The sequence below is a fragment of the Lipotes vexillifer genome, unplaced genomic scaffold (assembly GCF_000442215.2).
Source record: "Lipotes vexillifer unplaced genomic scaffold, Lipotes_vexillifer_v1.1 scaffold806, whole genome shotgun sequence".
Lineage (NCBI taxonomy): Eukaryota > Metazoa > Chordata > Mammalia > Artiodactyla > Lipotidae > Lipotes > Lipotes vexillifer.
In genome coordinates this window covers 684380-706649 of record NW_006783439.1, presented here as the reverse complement: position 1 = coordinate 706649, position 22270 = coordinate 684380, and the positions used below count along the sequence as shown (strand labels likewise).

The following is a 22270-nucleotide window of genomic DNA, read 5'->3' as shown; positions in this document are numbered from 1 at the left end:
TTCCCTACAGGTCCTCATGGCACCCTCCCTCACTTCCTTCAGGACTCTGCTCAGTTGTCACCTCCTCAGTGACAATCCCCTATGAAATGACATTACCCTTGCTCTCATCATCTCCTTTCAAGGAAAAAATGTATGCGCAAGAATGATATTCGGCCCATGAAGCAGGAAGGTTATTACTGCCATTACAAAAGGTGCATTAAAGTTTATAATGTGGCCCAGAGTGACCAGGTTATTAAAAGCTAATGCTACAGATTCATGCACCATCAAAGAGACTGACTGGGTTGATGCAAGATGTCATTTTCAAGCATGACCCACACAGAATTACTGGGTCCATATTTTAAGGTCGTTTTGGCCACCTACTTCCAATAACAGTAGTTAATATTAAGGAATCATCCTTTTGGCTGATCAAATTTCTTGCAGAGCTTTTCTGCTTTCCTTTTATTTTGAGGAGATGGGATACATGCCTTAACTGCCATATTTTAAAACTGTCACCAAATCACCAACTTCCCTTTAGGAGGAAAAAGAGGAGGAGGAAGAATAGCTCTGGGCCAATATACTTCCTCTCTTCTTGAAATCTCTACCTGGATGACACAAAGCACCCAAACTCCACACCACATATGCAAGTCCTAAAAGCTATTCACATGTCCCTCTCCTTGGTCTTCCTCTGCCCACAGAGGCTAGCAAACTAAAATACTGGATTTCCAAGCCTCCATTTAGCTAGGGGTGGCCATGAAACTTAGTTCAGGCCAATATGATGTAGGAAAAGTTCCTGGGTAGAGGTCCCTTCCCAAATAAAAGGGAAAATTTTTACTAGGATACAGCCCTTCACCTCTTGGCCCTTCATCCAATTTTATACTTGTAAAGCAGGTACAAGGGGAGGATCACAGCAGTCATCTTGAACCATAAGGAGATAAGCAAAAGGGTAAAGGGCTACACACCACAGTAGGTAGACCAGAAAGCTGAAAAGAACTCTACTATCCCTGAATTGTTGAGCTGCTTTATAAAAGTCCAAGACCGTACAGCCGTGGACTCCCTGTCCTGCAAATCACACACACCCCTAACTGGTTCAGCCATTCCAGTGAGTCCTTCTGTTCTTTGTAGCTGATCATTAATATAAAGACAGGGACTGAACTCATGAAACCCCCTCTCACCTGGCCCCTTTTCCAGTATCTTTATCACAGTAAATAACACTTCCATCCTCCTGAACACATAGGCCAGAAATCTAGGAGTTATTCTTGACACTGTTTCCTCCTTCACGTCCATATCCAACCCATCACTGCCTAAATGACCAACCACAATCACCATCTTTCCAGATATCACTGTCCCTCATCAGAGTGCCTATGACAGCCTCCTTGCTTGTCTCCTTTCAATGTTAGGTCCTCACTGTACTCACTTTCCTTTTCAAAATCCAAATCTAATCATTCATTCATACACACACATATACACACACCCCTGCTTGAAAGCCTTCAGTGGCTTTCCATATGTCCTGTGATCATGATCCAAATATTTAATATGGCCTAAAAAGCCCTTTGGGATTTACCCCAGCTCTTCTCTTCAGCCTCAGCTTGTGCTAGCTTTCCTCTGAGTTTCAGCTTCCCAGACCTTCATTTGTAAGAAAGCACCCTACTCCCTCCTCTATGAGGTCTTTGCACAGACTTTCCTCTGGCCAGAAAGTTCTTTTTCGCCTCTACCCTTTGTTACTTGACTCCTGGCAAGTTCCTCTTCATTCAGAACACAGTCCTGGCTTCTCAATCTCAGAGAACTCTCTTCCATGACTCAGCTCAGGAGTACAAGATCATTTGTTTTAACACTGCCACACAACCAGCTTCCCTTTTTCAGAATCTCTAGTTGTAATTATGCATCCTTAGTGGGATTAGTTCTTTAATGGTAAGTCCCTTGAGAGCAGGTTCTCTGATTTTTTGTTTTGTCTTCGCATAGCATTCTCCATGCCTGACACTTGCCCAGCACCTAGTAGGTTCTTAATAAATATTTGTTGAACAAGGATTGAATGGAAGAAAGGCAAATAGCCCATTCAATCAGCCAGGCCCTAAATAACTGATGAGTAACATTATATTATCTAAACAAAGTGGAGCTATATAATAATATGATTGAGATAATATCAAAAATATATTGAGCTTTACTGGGCCACACATATTTGATGAATCACCAAACTTTACCATCTCACTCATGGTATTTATTTCAGGATCTGCTTCCTCTGAGGCCTGGGTGGACTGGGTTAGGCAGTGGTGTGGAGTGGGCACAAAGTCTGAACTGCTGAAGCCAAGCTATGAGATGGTGGCCCTGACTAGAACTTAATCCAGACTTACAGCCTGTGTTGGGAATACCATCAAATTGGAGAGAGAAGGTGTGTGAGTCCTTTATTCCAAATAACCTTCCATCTGAGACATCCCTAACAGGCATTACCCAAACATGGGTTGTGGATCACTGAATCAAGCCACCAACTGACAGAGAGGCTGCATGGAAACTTGCCCTCACAGTTCACACCCCCCTCATCATATGACTTAGAAAAATGGTAAATGGATAAAATTGAAAAGAAGGAAAAGAACTAGCAGAAAACATGTCTTGATCTAGAGGGTCTCAGTTTGAAAAGGTCAAGTCTTTCCTCAAGGGGAAGGTGCTCTTCTTTTCTTAATGGTTCTCTCAGTCATTGGGTCACAAGGATTTATCTGTTCCCACATTCACATCTAAATCATGTGATTCAACCAAAGGAATCAGCAGTGGAGACAGACTGTGTTTTGTGGGAGTGAGAGAATAAATAGGTGCTTGTGAGGTGAGGACATCTTTCAGCCTAGAATCTGGAAAAGGATCTTTGTCTAGTGACAAAAGGTAATCAGGATGGAGTGGAGAGAAAACAGGGTGAATAACATGTAACATTTCCCTCCACCTCTACCCAAACCAGCTGAACTCCATTTTATTCTATTCCTTCCAAGAGCCAAATTTTGGGGGTCAGAAGCCATGGATTTAAGCCTCCAATCTGCCGCATATGAGTTTTGTGACACAGATGGTAATTTAGTCTCTCTGAATCACATTTTTCCCATGGCAACCAGAACATGGAACCCAGTTGGTAAATAAAGATGGAACCCCATGCAGAATTGTGCCAAGAATCAATGAGGTCATGTATGTGAACTCCATTTATGTATTGCAAGGCTTATATCCACATTAGCTCATTTATTTGGACTTCTCATTCCCCAAACTCTCCTTACCATATTTAGACACCACAGAGGTATGTGCTTTTTCACCCCTGATGAAAGAAGATAATTCTCTCAAGGGCCACACCTTGAGCACTAGCCAGCTTTTCTGAAACTCCATACCTTCTCTGTTGGCTTGCCTCTCTTTCATATGACATTCTCTTAAGCCCCTCATGGAACTGTCTTTCCCTGACCCCATTCAATGGTGTCTTGGGAAACAAGAAGACCTCAAACTACCCTCAGAAGTAAATTACAGGTTCTACTCACAGGCACTAGCTGCTTATCATATGACCTCCAGGAGCTTTCACACAAAGCTAAGTGTGGCTAGGAGAGATGTACTGACCTTTGGGTAGGAGGTCAGGACATCTTGTGTGCAAATCTGTGTTTGAGGCCCCCAATCTCCGTGGAGGATGTGGCCTCTGCAGTTGTGACATACACCCCATGTAAGACAGCTCCCAGTGCACCTGGAACTAGCCCCAAATCCTCACCAACAACAACCTGGTAACTCACGGATATTGTTGAAAGTGTCCATGTTTGCCCACAAGGTGCTTAAAAAAAAAAAAAACTATGTGATAAGCGATTTGTGTAAATTTTTGTGTGTGATGTATTAGAGCATTTGCAGTTTGTTGAAATTTTATTGGCATTAACTAGTTTTGCAAAGTGTTCAATTTCTCATTCTGAAGAAAGGATGGTAACAAGTTTTAATTATTGGAGACCCCCACTGAAAAAATTTTAAAGGGATGGTAGAGATGCAGATAGAGTTGTGTTTTGATTACCCAGCTGCCACAAGTCACAGAGGTTGATATCCCAAAATTTCGCTATTTGATCATCTGTACTGATTGAGAAGAATCCTAATTCAGAGGTGTGGAGGTGGGAGGATCTTTCCCAATCTTGCCATTTCCCATCCCAAAATGAACTTTGAGTTTGAGGAGGAGGAGTGAAACAATATCTTCCCATCAGCTACTATCCCTCACTTGAAAAAACTTCAAGGATCCATTCATGAGAGAAAACTAAATCATCTGAGGCCTACTGGAATATTCCAATAATTAAAATACAACACCCCTTGGACTCTTCAACATGCTAGAATGGACCTAAAGAAAAGTTAACCCAATGACCTCTCCTACAGGTGAGGAAATCTGAGACCCAGAAAGATGCAATGCTGAGAGGTAAACCCAGCCTCATATTTCTAGCCAGGTCCTCTCCCCACTGGATCATACTAGGTTCGCCGAGTACGGTTGCTAAGGGTCATTCACAAAGAAGCACTCACTGCTTTCAGTCTTTAGCTTCCACAGGTCTCCTTAGGAGCAATATCTCCTTTCTTTCTGTCCGCTTGTGCTGTCATAACAAAATATCATAGACCAGGTGGCTTAAACAACAGAAAATTATTTGCTCACAGTTCTGGAGTCTAGAATTCCAAGATCAAGGTGCCAACAGAATTGGTGTCTGGTGAGAGCTCTCTCCTTGAGTTGCAATTGGTTCTCTTCTCCTGTGGTCTTGCCTCTGTGTGTGCATGTGGAGAGGGGGAGAGAGAAAGAGAGAGAGAAATCTTCCCTCTTCTTGTAATACCACTAATTCTATCAGATGAGGATCCAACCTCATTTAACATTGATTACCTGCTAAAAGCCCTATTTCCAAATACAATCACATAGGGGTTAGGACTTCAACACATGAATTTGGAGGGCCGGGGCGGGGGACACAATTCTGTCCATAGCACTTTCTCACTACTCAAGAAGCTGATTTTATAACCCCTGACCTCCAACTAGGCATTTGAAGAATATCAAATTGTATTAAAAATATCACTTGTTGTTTTCAAATACAGCCAGAGCAGGACAATGGCTACAACATTTATCCTTCTAGAACAGACAAAGTATTTACTTCACTCACCCCATCCGCCCCTAATTTACTGTATCTAAGTAAAGTGAGTCCTGAACATCTGTTTTGTATGAATAAGGAAAACAAACAATTCGGTGTATCACTTCCTAATTTTAATAACGTCTGGATATAATATGACAAGGTTGATGTACTGTAACACTTGTTAAAGTGGGACTCAACCCACATTGTTTTCACCAGCCGCCAAGCTGCCAATTAAATACCAGCCCATGAGCTGAGTGTCTGCTAACACAGAGGCCAGGCAACCTCATTACTGGCAAGGTTAATTTAATCAGTTAGTTTTCCTCAGTGCCTGTGAGTCACTCCCAAAATTTAAAACACAAATACAAAATATTAATGGAAGCATTTCCCAAATCTATGTAATTCCTCATGCCTCTCTCTTCCCACTTATTTCTCCTCGCCTGGGTCACCTACCTGCAAAACACCCCTGTCTACTGGCAACCAGCATTTTACTACACTTGAGCTTAGGAACCTGAAAAACAGAAATAATGAGATGTGCCATCTTTTGTATATTTGCAAATCTGGTATAGTGCATGCATTTTTGTGCTGTAGGAAGAGTCCTCTGATCCAACAACTGACATGTGTTCTCACATCTGAAGTTCTGCAAAAGAAAAAGAAGGAAAAGACAAAGTTTAATTCTAAAGTAGGAAACAATCCATTCTGCAGCTGGAGGCATTCAGAACTGGGCTGCATGGAATGATGCTGTTCATGCTCGGAGGTGCCTGCGGCACTGCAATCCACCCAGCTAGGAGCGCCTTCGTGTGGACGCTGAATCGTGGAATCCTGCGAGGGCCGGCCACTCCCTCCTCTTCACCATCCTCCAGGAAAGCTTGTCTCACAACCCATGGACTCTGACCAATGACTGAAATATAACAGCTATTCTCACAGATCTCAAGCAAAACACGACATGACCATAATTTTAAGTGTTTGAGAAGCCAAAAAAAAGGGATTTGAGTTTGCCAACCAACATTACAGTGATGGCCCTCTTACTTAGTATATGTGGATACCAAGGCCTATCCTGACTTTCAAGCAATGAAAAGGTGATGTTTACAGTGGGGCCTCAGGCCCAGGTGTGGATAACAGCATTTAGCAGGTATAGACCTAATGCACACAAATGCATTCACAGTAAAAATATAACAGTGTTGGTCAATAACCATCCTAACGGCTGTATACAAACTTAGATTGTAATATTCTGAAGTTGTTTCCTGAAATAAGACTTTTCAGATTTAAAGTGAAATGACAAAGGACTAGAAGAAAATGTAGAGAAGTATTGTATAACCCAAGGATGGGGGTGGCCTTTCTAAGTATGATACTAATAACAGAAATCATAATGGTAATAGAATTAGCTGTCTAAAACCTAAAAGCAATCAAACAAATAAATGAAAAAAAAGTAACAGCAACAAAAATTACTAACATAGAAAAGTACATCAACAAAGTTGAAAGCCTAAAACAAACAGAGAAAAAAATGATGACAACAAAGAAAACAGATAAAGAGTGAGTGTACTTAATGTACACAAAGTAATTAAAAAGTCAGTAAGAACCTGAGGGGGGGCGGGAATGCATTGGGAGATTGGGACTGACATATATACACTAACATATATAAAATAGATAACTAATAAGAACCTGCTGTATAAAAATAAATTAATTTAATTTAATTTTTTAAAAAATCAAGGTGTTGACAGGACCAGGTACCTTCTGAAACCTCTAGGAGATGACCCTTCCATTCCTTTTCTACTTTCTGGTAGCCACTGCCATTCTGTGGCTTGTGGGAGCAGAACTCCAATCTCTGCCTCTGTCTTCAGTAGACCATATTCCCTCTGTGTCTGTATGCATGTCCTAATTTTCCTCTTCTTATACAGGCACTGCTCATAGTGGACTATGGCTCATCCTAATGACCTCATCTTAACTTGATTGTGCCTGCAAAGACCTTATTTCTAAATTGGTCACATTCACAGGTACCAGGGGTTCAGACATGAACATCTCTTTTGGGGAACACAATTTAACCCATAATAATGCTCCATCAGTATTTGATAAATGGATGAATAAATGCATGTGTGCTCAGCCACCACTTCTGAAAAGAAAGAAATCAGTAAAAACCCTAATGTGATTCCCTCCTGCACAGCTGTTCCCTAGAAGAGTGGTCGTGTATCTCCATCCACTTTCTCTCTTACCCAAGTACTAGTCACCACCCCATGGACAATTTGATGGACACGAACATGAGCCCCTGAGGCCCCAGAACTATCTTTTCAGTTGTAAACCAAGGGCTGACAAAAACTGTCATTTTAAAATGGATAATAATGGAAGATGAGCTCCAGTTATCTTTAAGAACAGTCAGTTTAAGGGCAGATACAAAGGATGAATTGCACATCACTGAAACAGTAGCAATGAATTATGCAGGCAGTCCTACTCGAGGAACACTGGCAAATTTGAAAATATCTGTATACCCAATGGTTTCCCTTGGGGGATTTGAAATAACACCAACTGTGGCTTAGAGTTGAAGGGTGGTTCAGGGCCCATGCATATTAGTGGACAGCACTTGGTTGGTGTGAGGGAAGACGCAGAGTCAGAATACGAAGAGGAACTGAAACTCCTTAAGTATATCTGGAAAGTGATCTGCCCTTGGAAGTGGTGGCAAGCTTCCACAGAAAAAAGTCAAACTTGCTGTGAACTGGATGATGGTGATGATGAAGATAATGAGGAAGCTGAAGAAAAATCTCCAGTAAAGGAATCCATATGAGATACTCCAGCCAAAAATGCACAAAAACCAAACCAGAATGACAAAGACTCAAAAACATCAACATCAAGATTAAAAGGTCAAGGGCTTCCCTGGTGGCGCAGTGCTTGAGAGTCCGCCTGCCGATGCAGGAGACGCGGGGTCGTGCCCCGTTTCGGGAAGATCCCACATGCCGCGGAGCGGCTGGGCCCGTGAGCCATGGCCACGGAGCCTGCGCGTCCGGAGTCTGTCCTCCGCAAATGGCAGAGGCCACAACAGTGAGAGGCCCGCATAACGCAAGGAAAAAAAAAAAAAAAGATTAAAAGGTCAAGGGCTTCCCTGGTGGCGCAGTGCTTGAGAGTCCGCCTGCCGATGCAGGAGACGCGGGGTCGTGCCCCGTTTCGGGAAGATCCCACATGCCGCAGAGCAACTGGGCCCGTGCGCCACAACTACTGAGCCTGCGCGTCTGGAGCCTGTGCTCCACAACGAGAGGCCACGACAGTGACAGGCCCGCACACCGCAATGAAGAGGGGCCCCCACTCGCCTCAACTAGAGAAAGCCCTCACACAGAAACGAAGACCCAACACAGCAAAAAATAAACATAAATAAATAATTTATTTTTTCAAAAAAATTGAAGTTTTAATCTAATTGAAAGTTTAAAAAAATTAATGAGAAAAAGATGAGCACCCCAATAGAAAAGATAATAGTCAAAGGACATGTTCAGATAATTTACAAACACAGAACCCAAATATTTGGATTTTTTTAAGTATAATGTCCTTAGTAATCAAAGAGATAAAAAGAGTAAATATATATAATTTTTCATGTATCAAATTGGCAATTTAAAAAGAAATAATGGAACCCATTTTGGAGAAGAATGTGGGGAACCCTATAAACTGTGGCTGGGAATGGCAATTGATACAATTTTTTCCAGGTTCATAATTCTGCACTAGGAATTGAAAGTCCTAAAATTTACATTTCATTTTACATTGGAATTCCAAACTTAACCTAAGGAAATAATTGTGGATAAATACAAAAATGAGGCTATAACACCCGTCACAGGGTTGTTGTAAGAGGGATATAATGTTGGGAATATCAACCAAAGAACACCTATACAATAGAGTACTGGGCAGTGGTTTAAAATTACATTGGAAAGGTGTTTATGGACTGTTAAGTTTTAAGGTAGGTTACTAAACAATATGATCCATTTTTTAAAAGCATTTAGTACATGCATAAACACATAAACGATACATATTCATCGAAAAAAACTAAGAGGGTATAACTAAAATGTCAATTGTGTGTATCTATAATGAGATCACGAATGATACTTATTTTGTTCTTTTTGCTTTTTCATAGTTTCTACATTTTTTTCAAATAGCATGTAACTTTTTATAACAAAAAAAAAAGTTTTTTTAAGCAGAATTTTACGAGCTTAAAGGAAAAATCAACAGTCCAACAAGCTTGTGTCTCCCACCAAATTAAATGGCTTTCATTTACTGCTTCCAAAGATCATGGTACCTCTCTCTCTCTGCCCTGATCTGCATCCAACTCTGTAATAATTTCCTTCACATCATGAAAAAATTATCCAAAACTCCAAGCTCACTCATTCAATTAACTCCCTACCTCTTCCTTACTCAATATTCAATTAACAATGAATCACTTTAAGTCTTTCTATTTTAAAAACCTGCTCTAGCTAATCTGTTTTTTTTAAACGGCCAGCCCTTCTTTTTACTTCTGAGCCTTCAGACATCTCTGAGAACAAGGGGATCTTTGTCAATGTCACTCCATTGTTCTGTTCCCATTCTCTAGAGTCTGATAGGTTTGTAAAGCAAAATAGAACAACTTAGAAGCTTCCAACCCAGAGCAGTGGTGTGCCCAGGAAAGCAGGGCATGTCCTGGTAGGGTATGAAAATACCTGACACAGGTCAAGATAGCACTGACATATATACACTACCAAATGTATGATAGATAGCTAATGGGAAGCAGCTGCATAGCACAGGGAGATCAGCTCGGTGCTTTTGCGACCACCTAGAGGGGTGGGATAGGGAGGGTGGGAGGGAGACACAAGACGGAGGGGATATGGGGATATATGTATACATATAGCTGATTTAGTTTGTTGTACAGCAGAAACTAACACAACATTGTAAAGCAATTGTACTCCAAAAAGATGTTAAAAAGAAAAAATGCATCACCTCACACTGTTGTACAGGAAGCATACTGCAACCCCATGCCTTGTAGGGCTCTGGCCCCTGTCTGCAGTCAGCTCCCTGTGTGACTCCGGAAAAGCAGTTTAATTGCTTCATGCATCAGTTACATCATTTCTAAAACTATGGCATCATTTCTAAGGTGAATCTAAACTGATGGGCTTTCGTGTCCTTTTTAACCCAAATTGCGTTATTGTAACAAATCCTTTAACTCTCTATAATCAGCCAATCCCCCTTAAAGTAGCTCACAGCCCAGTATCACTACAAATATATTTCTCTTTGTTGCTGTGTATACCGAAGATATTCAGCCTATTTCTCAACAATTCCATATTCATTATGTCCTATGAAAATAGATGGTCCTTTTCCTCTGTTCTCTCCGTCCTTCATTTTTCTCTCCTGTTCCATCCATCCCGCATTGATTCAGGCTACATGGGAGTCACTTATTTACCTCTGGAGACTGGGGATGGGTCCATTGTTTTTTTTAACTTGAAGGAAGTTAGTCATTGGAAATGCTTTGATTTATTACAACTTATCACATATGTTGTTATTTCAAAGTAAAAAGAGAGGCAGTCAGAAAACAGAAGAGCAAGAATGATAAGAGATATCACCTAGGTGGCCCAAGAACTGGCCTAATTTCCTGTAAAGTTTGCAAACACAACACTGTTCTCAAACCAAAGTAAGACTCTCCTGACCCCCTGATCCAAGACAAAAGAGATCAATACTAACTCTGCCTACTGGAGAGGGTGTGGACCACTCATCTCATCTGTACATCACTGGTGGGAATGTGCAATGGCACAGCCACTCTGCAAAAGGGTGAGGCAGTTTCTCACAAAACTAAACCTGCGCTTAACATGGCCTGACTAGTGCGCTCTTGGGCACTTATGCCAGAGAAATGGAAACTGATGTTCACACAAAACCTGTACACGAAAGGTCAGAGCAGCTTTGTCCACAGTGTCCCAAAACGAGAACCAACTTCAACAGGTAAATGGCTAGAGACTGTGAAATATCCAAACCATGAAATACTACTCTGCAATAAAAAAGAACAAACTATTGATGCACATGACAACTTGGATGGATCTGAAGGTAGATATACTGAGTGAGAAAAAATCTCAAAGGTTACGCCGGTATGATTCCTTTTTTAAAAAAATTTTTATTGGACTATAGTTGATTTATAATATTGTGTTAGTTTCAGGTGTCAGCAAAGTGATTCATATTCTTTTCCATTCTAGGTCTGTATGATTCTTTTTATACAACATTCTCGAAAGGACGAAATTATAGAGATGGACAACAGATTAAGGGTTGCCAGCACTGACAAGATCAATTAAGGGTTGCCTATGGGGAGGGGGAGGAAAAGGACGTTGTTGTGGCTATAAAGGCATACTTGGAATGGAACTATCTTGTACCTTCAGTGTGGTGGTGGTCACACAAATCTACCCACAGCTGATAAAATTACATAGGACTAGCTCTACACAGATGAGTGCCTGTAAAACTGGTAAAATCCAAATAAGGTAACTGGATTGTGTCAATATCATCAATATCAATTTCCTGGTTTTGATATTGTACTATAATTCTGCAAGACGTTGAGAGAGAGAAATCAATACTAATAGCACATATATGGACTATAAAGAGCCAGAATCAACTTAGAGTATTGAATTTTTCCTGTAAAGCTTTCTTATTGAATGGAAATGCAAATCTCCTGTATAGTCCACGTTCCCTGAAATTTTAAATTATTCCTAACCTAAGTGTTCTATTTTGTGGTGGTCGTCATGGTGATGTTTAAAGAAAAGGAGAATTGTAAAGTGCTATACAAAGATCCTATGTTCTCCAAGTCACTGGAATAGTATTTCCTTAGTGTAGCATGGGCCATTGGTTCCCTACCTCCAGGATTGACCAACCTCAGAGGTCACCTTCAGGCAGAATGCCAGAAAGTTGACCCCCTGAGGAGCAACCCTCAAGCAAGGAAGCGCAAGAGATGGTGGCTATGGCATCTTCCATCTTCCAGCATCTTCCTCCCAGGCGGTGGGATGAACTTGAGGTGTAATCTGCACCATCTCTCAAAGGATCCCCAGCAGGATTGAACCTCAGTTGCCTGCAGCAGTAATCTGCCCATGTTCATACCTTTTATTGGCTCTTCCTTCCTTCCTGTCTCTCTCTCCCCTTTCCTTCATTCCATCTCCCAAATAAACCACTTGGACCCAATTCCTTGTCTCAGGGTCTATATTTGGAAGGACCCAAACTCAGATGCTCACACTGAGGATACCTGTGTGCAGATTCTAGGGCCTGTTCTCTCACAGTTGATTTTACCTTCCCTAATCAATACCAAACTCAAAAAGAAGCTGCTACAAACTTCATGGAGATTTAACACAATACAATTTGTTTAAGACTGATGACAACACTTTTGGGCAAATACAGTCTTGGACATTTCTAAAGCTTCTATCCTATTTGCCTGGTAACAAATATGGACATTTGACCACTAGGCTGTTCGTTCAACAATCAACTATAAAGCCTTTTTCATGCAGGCTACATTTGCTGAAGCAAATCTGCATTCAGCACATATGTCTTTAGAAAACTGCCAAACTTGTGTTCTAGATTCTAGAAGTTCATCCTGAACTCACAAACCCAGTGGTCTCATCAAAAGAGTCAAGGTGTTGGCCAGTTTCAGGAGGCCCACTAAGTGACTCAGGAAAGTCAACTTATAACACACTCTGATCTGAAAATGAATAAAGTGAAGATGCTTTGGGATCCTGTAACTCATGCTAAATATAACCCACCTAGACTAATAACCAGCTCAAGTCCTATTAATTAATATCTTGAGTCACTCCTCTATGAACCTCATCTGGTATCAAGACTGCCCTCCACTGGCACCATTTTCAATGATTCTGCTATAAATATGCTTATGTCTGGGTATGCTAGTTAAATAGGCAATATCTAAGTATAGTTTTAAAGGCTTGGAGATAGAGTAGCTGAAAGAAAAATGAACTGGGAGTCTGAATATTTAGAGCCCAGCTCTGCCTGTACCTGGGGAACAGTTGTAGGGTTGCAATTTTGTCCATGTCCCTTGGACTTCCTGGGTATCTCTTTACTTACCAGCAAAATGAAGGGTTTGAATTAGATGAGAATGAAAAACAAAGCTCTGTTCCAGCTTGACAAGTCTGTGATTCTAGACAGTGTTTTTGTTTTGGAGAAATGGGATCTGCTGACAGTATTATTATCTATGCAATGATTCATTTACATTCACTGAGCATCCTCTATGCAGCAAGCACTGCGTAAGGGACACCAAAATGTAACCAGCATGAATAGACGGGCCTGCCCCAGCCTCTGCCACAGCTCAGGTTCTCGCCTCACACTTCTCTTCATCTTGGCTTCTTTTGCTCCAGATCCAATGTCCCAGGAACCCGCGTCCTCCAGGTCAAGCTTAGGTCATATGCTTGTCCCCAGGCTCTCCAACAAAGTAGAGAAAGAATCTGGCCTCTGTTGACTTTCATGGAGGTAAGCTAAAGGAGTAGTTGTCAACAGGAATTGCCCACCACCAAGATCACACATAGTAGTGAGTTTCTCCAGTAAGAAATCAGGTTATTTTTTTCTTTCTTTTTTTTTTAAAGTATATAGTTGATTTACTACGTTGTTTTAGTTTCTGGTGTACAGCAAAGAAATTTGGTTATACATATACGTACATATCCTTTTTCATATTCTTTTCCATTTTGGTTTATTACAGGATGTTGAATATAGTTCCCTGTGCTATACAGTAGAACCTTGTTGTTTTACCTATTTTATATATAGTAGTGTGTATCTGCTAATCCCAAATTTCTAATTTATCCCTCCCACCCTGTGCCCTTTGGAAACCATAAGTTTGTTTTCTATGTCTGTGAGTCTGTTTCTGCTTCATAAATAAGTTCACTTGTGTCATAGTTTAGATTCCACATATTAGTGATATCATATGGTATTTTCTTTCTCTATCTGACTTACTTCACTTAGTGTGATAATCTCTAGGTCCACCCATGTTGCTGCAAATGGCATTATTTCATTCTTTTCTATGGCTGAGTAGTATTCTACTGTGTATATATACCACATCTTCTTTATGCATTCATCTGTCCATGCACATTTAGGTTGTTTCCATGTCTTGGCTATTGTGAATAGTGCTGCTATGAACATTGAGGTGCATGTATCTCTGGATATATGCCCAGGAGTGGGATTGCTGGATAATATGGCAACTCCATTTTTAGTTTTTTAAGGAACCTCCATACTATTCTCCATAATGGCTACACCAATTTACATTCCCACCAACAGTGTAGGAACGTTCCCTTTTCTCCTTACGCTCTCCAGCATTTGTTAGGAAATCAGGGTATTAAAGGATATTAAAGGAAGAGAGGGATTTGGATGTTAGCCACCCAAAAGATGACACATATCCTCCACAGCTGCCTTCCTGGGTTCTCTGACACACAGTGCATGACTGCATACATGCATTTGAGGGCAAGAGAGGAACCATAACCTTTATCCTGTTCACTAATGATTCTGGCTGAGGCAGAGAGAAGTTGAATCCAAGGGGTCTCTCACACTAGCAGATCAATTGCTTTTGACTTCATTTTTCATAATGTTCTCACAAGAGACAGAGCCATGAAGAAGCTACTCAAGAATCTAGAAGTACAGACTGGGGTCCCCTTTCTGGCTCTATCTGACTCTCAGTGTACTGTCACCACCACATTCTCAAAGAGGCCAACAGAGAGAATGTTTAGGATAATATTCATGACAATGGTGCCATTCAGTGCCTAGGGATGCATAGGGAGTTTCCCAATGTTTTGTGGACGGACACCACTGCCATGCTGGCTCAGGAGGGCAGGGAATTTGTCCCTCCTCTGACGGCATCAGGCACCAGGTCCCCAAACCTACTTAGCATTGGGATCCTCTACTTCCTCTTTTGCACCACCGCCTCTCTCACCAAATAAATATCATTGTACTTGGAAGCACCCTATAAAAGAAACTTTAACATGTGCTCAACCCTCAAGCGTTTAAAACTAAAATTTGTACAGAAATGCAAAGGAGTTAGAATAGCCAAAACAAGTTTGAAAAGTATATCAAATATATCAAATCGTAATTTTTAAACATGTGTAGCTCATTTTACTTCAATTATGTTTCAATAAAACATTTTTTTAACATCTTTATTGGAGTATAATTGCTTTACAATGCTGTGTTAGTCTCTGCTGTATTACAAAGTGAATCAGCTATACATATACATATGTCTCCATATCCCCTCCCTCGTGTGTCTCTCTCCCACCCTCCCTATCCCACCCCTCTAGGGGGACACAAAGCACCAAGCTGATGTCCCTGAACTACCATCTGACCCAGCAATCCCACTACTGGGCATATACCCCTAGAAAACCATAATTCAAAAAGAGGCATGTACCAAAAAGTTCATTGAAGCACAATTTACAAGAGCCAGGACATGGAAGCAACCTAAGTGTCCATGAACAGATGAATGTATAAAGAAGATGGGGCCTACACAACCCATTGAACCAACCTTAGCAACTGGGGGCAGACACCAAAAACAACAGGAACTACGAACCTGCAGCCTGCAAAAAGTAGACCCCAAACACAATAAATTAAGCAAAATGAGAAGACAGAGAAAAACACACCAGATGAAGAAGCAAGGTAAAAACCCACCAGACCAAACAAATGAAGAGGATATAGGCAGTCTCCCTGAAAAAGAATTCAGAATAATGATAGTAAAGATGATCCAAAATCTTGGAAATAGAATAGACAAAATGCAAGAAACATTTAACAAGGACCTAGAAGAACTAAAGATGAAACAAACAACGATGAACAACACAATAAATGAAATGAAAAATACTCTAGATAGGATCAATAGCAGAATAACTGAGGCAGAGGAACGGATAAGTGACCTGGAAGATAAAATAGTGGAAATAACTACTGCAGAGAAGAATAAAGTAAAAAGAATGAAAAGAATTGAGGACAGTCTCAGAGACCTCTGGGACAACATTAAATGCACCAACATTTGAATTATAGGGATTCCAGAGGAAGAAGAGAAAGAAGAAAAGAAAAAGAAAGGGACTGAGACAATATTTGAAGAGATTATAGTTGAAAACTTCCCTAATATGGGAAAGGAAATAGTTAATCAAGTCCAGGAAGCACGAAGAGTCCCATACAGGATAAATCCAAAGAGAAACATCCCAAGACACATATCAATCAAACTATCAAAAATTAAATACAAAGAAAAATACTAAAAGCAGAAAGAGAAAAACAACAAATAACATACAAGGGAATCCCCATAAGGTTAACAGCTGATCTTTCAGCAGAAACTCTGCAAGCAAGAGGGAAGTGGCAGGACATATTTAAAGTGATGAAAGGGAAAAAACTACAACTGCGATTACTCTACCCAGCAAGGATCTCAAAAAGATTCAATGGAGAAATTAAAACCTCTACAGACAAGCAAAAGCTAAGAGAATTCAGCACCACCAAACCAGGTTTACAACAAATGCTAAAGAAACTTCTATAGGCAGGAAACACAAGAGAAAGAAAAGACCTACAATAACAAACCCAAAACAATTAAGAAAATGGTAATAGGAACATACATATCGATAAATACCTTAAATGTAAATGGATTAAATGCTCCAACCAAAAGACATAGACTGGCTGAATGGATACAAAAACAAGACCCGTACATATGCTGTCTACAAGAGACCCACTTCAGACCTAGGGACACATACAAACTGAAAGTGAGGGAATGGAAAAACATATTCCATGCAAGTGGAAATCAAAAGAAAGCTGCAGTAGCAATTCTCATATCAGACAAAATAGACTTTAAAATAAAGACAATTACAAGAGACAAAGAAGGACACTACATAATGATCAAGGGATCAATCCAAGAAGAAGATATAACAATTGTAAATATTTATGCACCCAACATAGGAGCACATCAATACATAAGGCAAATACTAACAGCCATAAATGGGGATAATTTATGCACCCAACATAGGAGCACCTCAATACATAAGGCAAAAACTAGCAGCCATAAAAGGGGAAATCGACAGTAACACAATCATAGTAGGGAACTTTAACACCCCACTTTCACCAATGGACAGATCATACAAAATGAAAATAAATAAGAAAACACAAGCTTTAAATGATACATTAAACAACATGGACTTAATTGATATTTATAGGACATTCCATCCAAAAACAACAGAATACACTTTCTTCCCAAGTGCTCATGAAACATTCTCTAGGATAGATCATACCTTGGGTCACAAATCAAGCCTTGGTACAGTTAAGAAAACTGAAATTGTATCAAGTATCTTTTCCGACCAGAACGCAATGAGACTAGATATCAATTACAGGAAAATATCTGTGAAAAATACAAACACATGGAGGCTAAACAATACACTACTTAATAACCAAAAGATCACTGAAGAAATGAAAGAGGGAATCAAAAAATACCTAGAATCAAATGACAATGAAAACACGGCAACCCAAAACCTATGGGATGCAGCAAAAGCAGTTCTAAGAGGGAAGTTTATAGCAATAAAATCCTACCTTAAGAAACAAGAAACATCTCAAATAAACAACCTAGACTTACACCTAAAGCAATCAGAGAAAGAAAAATAAAACAAATTTAGCAGAAAGAAAGAAATCATAAAGATCAGATCAGAAATAAATGAAAAAGAAATGAAGGAAACAATAGCAAACATCAATAAAACTAAAAGCTGGTTCTTTGAGAAGATAAAAAAATTGATAAAGCATCAGCCAGACTCATCAAGAAAAAAAGGGAGACGACTCAAATCAATAGGATTAGAAATGAAAAAGGAGAAGTAACAACTGACACTGCAGAAATACAAAAGATCATGAGAGATTACTACAAGCAACTCTATGCCAATAAAATGGACAACCTGGAAGAAATGGACAAATTCTTAGAAATGCACAACCTGCCAAGACTGAATCAGGAAGAAATAGAAAATATGAAGAGACCAATCACAAGCACTGAAGTTGAAACTGTGATTAAAAATCTTCCAACAAACAAAAGCCCAGGACCAGATGGCTTCACAGGCGAATTCTATCAAACATTAAGAGAAGAGCTAACACCTATCCTTCTCAAACTCTTTCAAAATATAGCAGAGGGAGAAACACTACCAAACTCATTCTACGAGGCCACCATCACCTTGATACCAAAACCAGACAAGGATGTTACAAAGAAAGTAAACTACAGGCCAATATCACTGATGAACATAGATGCAAAAATCCTCAACAAAATACTAGCAAACAGAATCCAAAAGCACATTAAAAGGATCATACACCATGATCAAGTGGAGTTTATTCCAGGAATGCAAGGATTCTTCAGTATATGCAAATCAATCAACGTGATACACCATATTAACAAACTGAAGGAGAAAAACCATATGATCATCTCAATAGTAGCAGAAAAATCTTTCAACAAAATTCAACACCCATTTATGACAAAAACCCTCCAGAAGTAGGCATCAAGGGAACTTACCTCAACATAATAAAGGCCATGTATGACAAACCCACAGCCAACATCATCCTCAATGGTGAAAAAATGAAACCATTTCCACTAAGATTAGGAACAAGACAAGGTTGCCCACTCTCATCACTATTATTCAACATTGTTTTGGAAGTTCTAGCCACAGCAATCAGAGAGGAAAAAGAAATAAAAGGAATCCAAATCAGAAAAGAAGAAGTAAAGGTGTCACTGTTTGCAGATGACATGATACTATACATAGAGAATCTTAAAGATGCTACCAGAAAACTACTAGAGCTAATCAATGAATTTGGCAAAGTAGCAGGATACAAAATTAATGTACAGAAATCTCTTGCATTCCTATACACTAATGATGAAAAATCTGAAAGTGAAATTAAGGAAACACTCCCACTTACCATTGCAACAAAAAGAATAAAATACCTAGGAATAAACCTACCTAAGGAGACAAAAGACCTGTATGCGCAAAACTATAAGACACTGATGAAAGAAATTAAAGATGATACAAACAGATGGAGAGATATACCATGTGCTTGGATTGGAAGAATCAACATTGTGAAAATGACTATACTACCCAAAGCAATCTACAGATTCAAATTACCAATGGCATCTTTCACAGAACTAGAACAAAAAATTTCACAATTTGTATGGAAACACAAACGACCCTGATTAGCCAAAGCAATCTTGAGAAAGAAAAACGGAGCTGAAAGAATCAGGCTCCCTGACTTCAGACTATACTACAAAGCTACAGTAATCAAGACAGTATGGTACTTCCACAAAAACAGAAATATAGGTCAATGGAACAGGATAGAAAGCCCAGAGAAAAACCCACGCACATATGGTCACCTTATCTTTGATAAAGGAGGCAGGAATATACAATGGAGAAAAGACAGCCTCTTCAATAAGTGGTGCTGGGAAAACTGGACAGTTACATGTAAAGGAATGAAATTAGAGCACTTCCTAACACCATACACAAAAATAAACTCTAAATGGATTAAAGACTAAATGTAAGGCCAAACACTATAAAACTCTTAGAGTAACACATAGGCAGAACACTCTATGACATAAATCACAGCAAGATCCTTTTTGACCCACCTCCTAGAGAAATGGAAATTAAACAATAAATAAACAAATTGGACCTAATGAAACTTAAATGCTTTTGCACAGCAAAGGAAACCATAAACAAGATGAAAAGACAGCCCTCAGAATGGGAGAAAATATTTGCAAATGAAGCAACTGACAAAGGATTAATCTCCAAAATTTACAAGCAGCTCATGCAGCTCAATTTCAGAAAAACAAACAACCCAATCCAAAAATGGGCAGAAAACCTAAATAGATATTTCTCCAAAGAAGATATACAGATTGCCAACAAACACATGAAAGAATGCTCAACACCAGTAATCACTAGAGAAATGCAAATCAAAACTATAATGAGATATCATCTCACACCTGTCAGAATGGCCATCATCAAAAAATCTAGAAACAATAAATGCTGGAGAGGGTGTGGAGAAAAGTGAACCCTCTTGCACTGTTGGTGGGAATGTAAATTGATACAACCACTATGGAGGACGGTATGGTGGTTCCTTAAAAAACTAAAAATAGAACTACCATATGACCCAGCAATCCCACTACTGGGCATACACCCTGAGAAAAACCACAATTCAAAAAAAGTCATGTACCACAGTGTTCACTGCAGCTCTATTTACAATAGCCAGGACATTGAAGCAACCTAAGTGTCCATCGACAGATGAGTGCACAAAGAAGATGTGGCATATATATATGATGGAATATTACTCAGCCATAAAAAAGAAATGAAATTGAGTTATTTGTTGTGAGGTGGATGGACCTAGAGTCTGTCATACAGAGTGAAGTAAGTCAGAAAGAGAAAAACAAATACTGTATGCTAACACATATATATGGACTCTAAAAAAAAATGGTTCTGATGAACCTAGGGGCAGAGGTAGAGAATGGACTTGAGGACACGGGGAGGAGGAAGGGTAAGCTGGGATGAAGTGAGAGAGTATCATTGATATATACACACTACCAAATGTAAAATAGATAGCTAGTTGGAAGCAGCTGCATAAAACTCTTTTTTAATGAGGGAAATCTCCATGTGGCTATCATGAACATTCCAGACGTAGGCTTGTGCAAAGGCTTGGCCATGAACTCATTTATTACTGTGCCCCTCTGAACCCCACCCATTCCAGAGGTAAGCACTGTCCTGTGTTTTGTGGTTATCATTCCCTTGCTGTTTTAAAAAATACATTTATTATATATGTAGCTTAGTTCTGTCCATGTTTGACCTTTATATAAAGTCATGTCCAATATATTCTTCTGTGACTTGCTTTTCTTGTTCTACAGTTTGTTAGTAACACTCATGCATGCTGATGTGTGTAGTAGTAGTGCATTAATTTTCATTGCTGAATAGTATTCCAAAATGGTTTTATTCATTCTACTCTTAATAGGCTTTTGGATTGTCTCCAGTGTTTTACTGTTTGAAACATTTCTACTGTGACTATGTGCACAAGAATTTCTCCTGGGTACATACTTAATCATAGACTTGCCCAGACATAGCATATATTCATCTTCCCATTTATTAAATAATATGAAATGATTTTCCAAGTACTTGTATTAATTTACCCTCTCACCAGCAGGGCATGAGAGGTTGCTTCACACCCTCAATAGCACTTAATATGTTCAGACTTTCTAGATGTTACCAATCTGGGGTGTGTCAAATGGCATCACAAACTGGTCTTTAATTTGTATTTCCTAAGAGTACTTCTTTGCATGTCAGTCCTCCCTACCAGATGTTCAGATCCTGAAAGGCAGGAAGCATGCATCATTCAGCTTGGTGGCTCCAGCATGTAGCAGGGTGTATCTAGCACACAGGACTAGCTAATGTTGGTGGAATGTATGTGATGGTAGTTCATGGGCTTCCCAATCCTCAAGGCTCAGAGGGAACAAAATAGGATGCCAGAGTGTGGAAGAGAGAAGGGTAGTGGATGGTTGGTTGATTCCATCTGTTGCCAAGTTAGACCTCACAGACCCTGGCGGGAGAGGGTACAAGGGAACAGAAGCACAGAGCTGGGAGGAAGGAATCCCGCCTCGTTTTGCTTTCCTTGTCAATAAATCCTCTGTCACATGCACTGGTACCTCATGTTAGGACATCAAGTGGGGTTAAGAATGGAAGAGGAAATGATGCTACTTTGTCTTCTCTCTCCGCTTTAGAGTGATTGGCACCAAGAATAGGGATTGCAGACTCCTCTGCTGCCTCGACCAACCTCATCTCAGGGTAATTTATTTGATGTCTGCCTCCATTTCTCAGACAGACACCAAAGATGGGCCCCTCCAGAGGGAGAGTTGTGAGCAGGGCGAATGCTGAGTGAGTATGAGGTCCACTGAGATCCCAAAATCAGCCATCAGTGGTGCCGGTGCTGGTGCTGGGCAAAGCCCTTACGGGCAGCCCCACTGGGCTGCTGCTGTCAAGATGGGCTGCAGCATTATATTCCCACCGCCTGCCTGTTTCCCCTTCAGCCTCCCCAGCCACCAGGGGTGCATTTCTAGCAGCTGCCTCTTTGCAGAAATCTGCACCGAAATTAAACCCATCAAACTGTCAGCCCCGTTGCCAAGGCTGCTCCCATGTCAGCCCATGTCATGACAACCAGTGATAGAAATGCTGCTATTCAGGCTTCATGGGGAGCATCTGTTTCCTTTTTTAAATCTCTTGAAAATGAAGTGAGCAAGGTGCCTG

The 22270-nt window shown here is 40.1% G+C and overlaps 1 pseudogene; it reads left to right on the top strand.

The window, feature by feature from the left end:
• Positions 1-7291: 7291 nt before the first annotated feature.
• LOC103083042 (nucleophosmin-like) lies at positions 7292-12091 on the top strand (annotated as a pseudogene).
• Positions 12092-22270: the final 10179 nt, after the last annotated feature.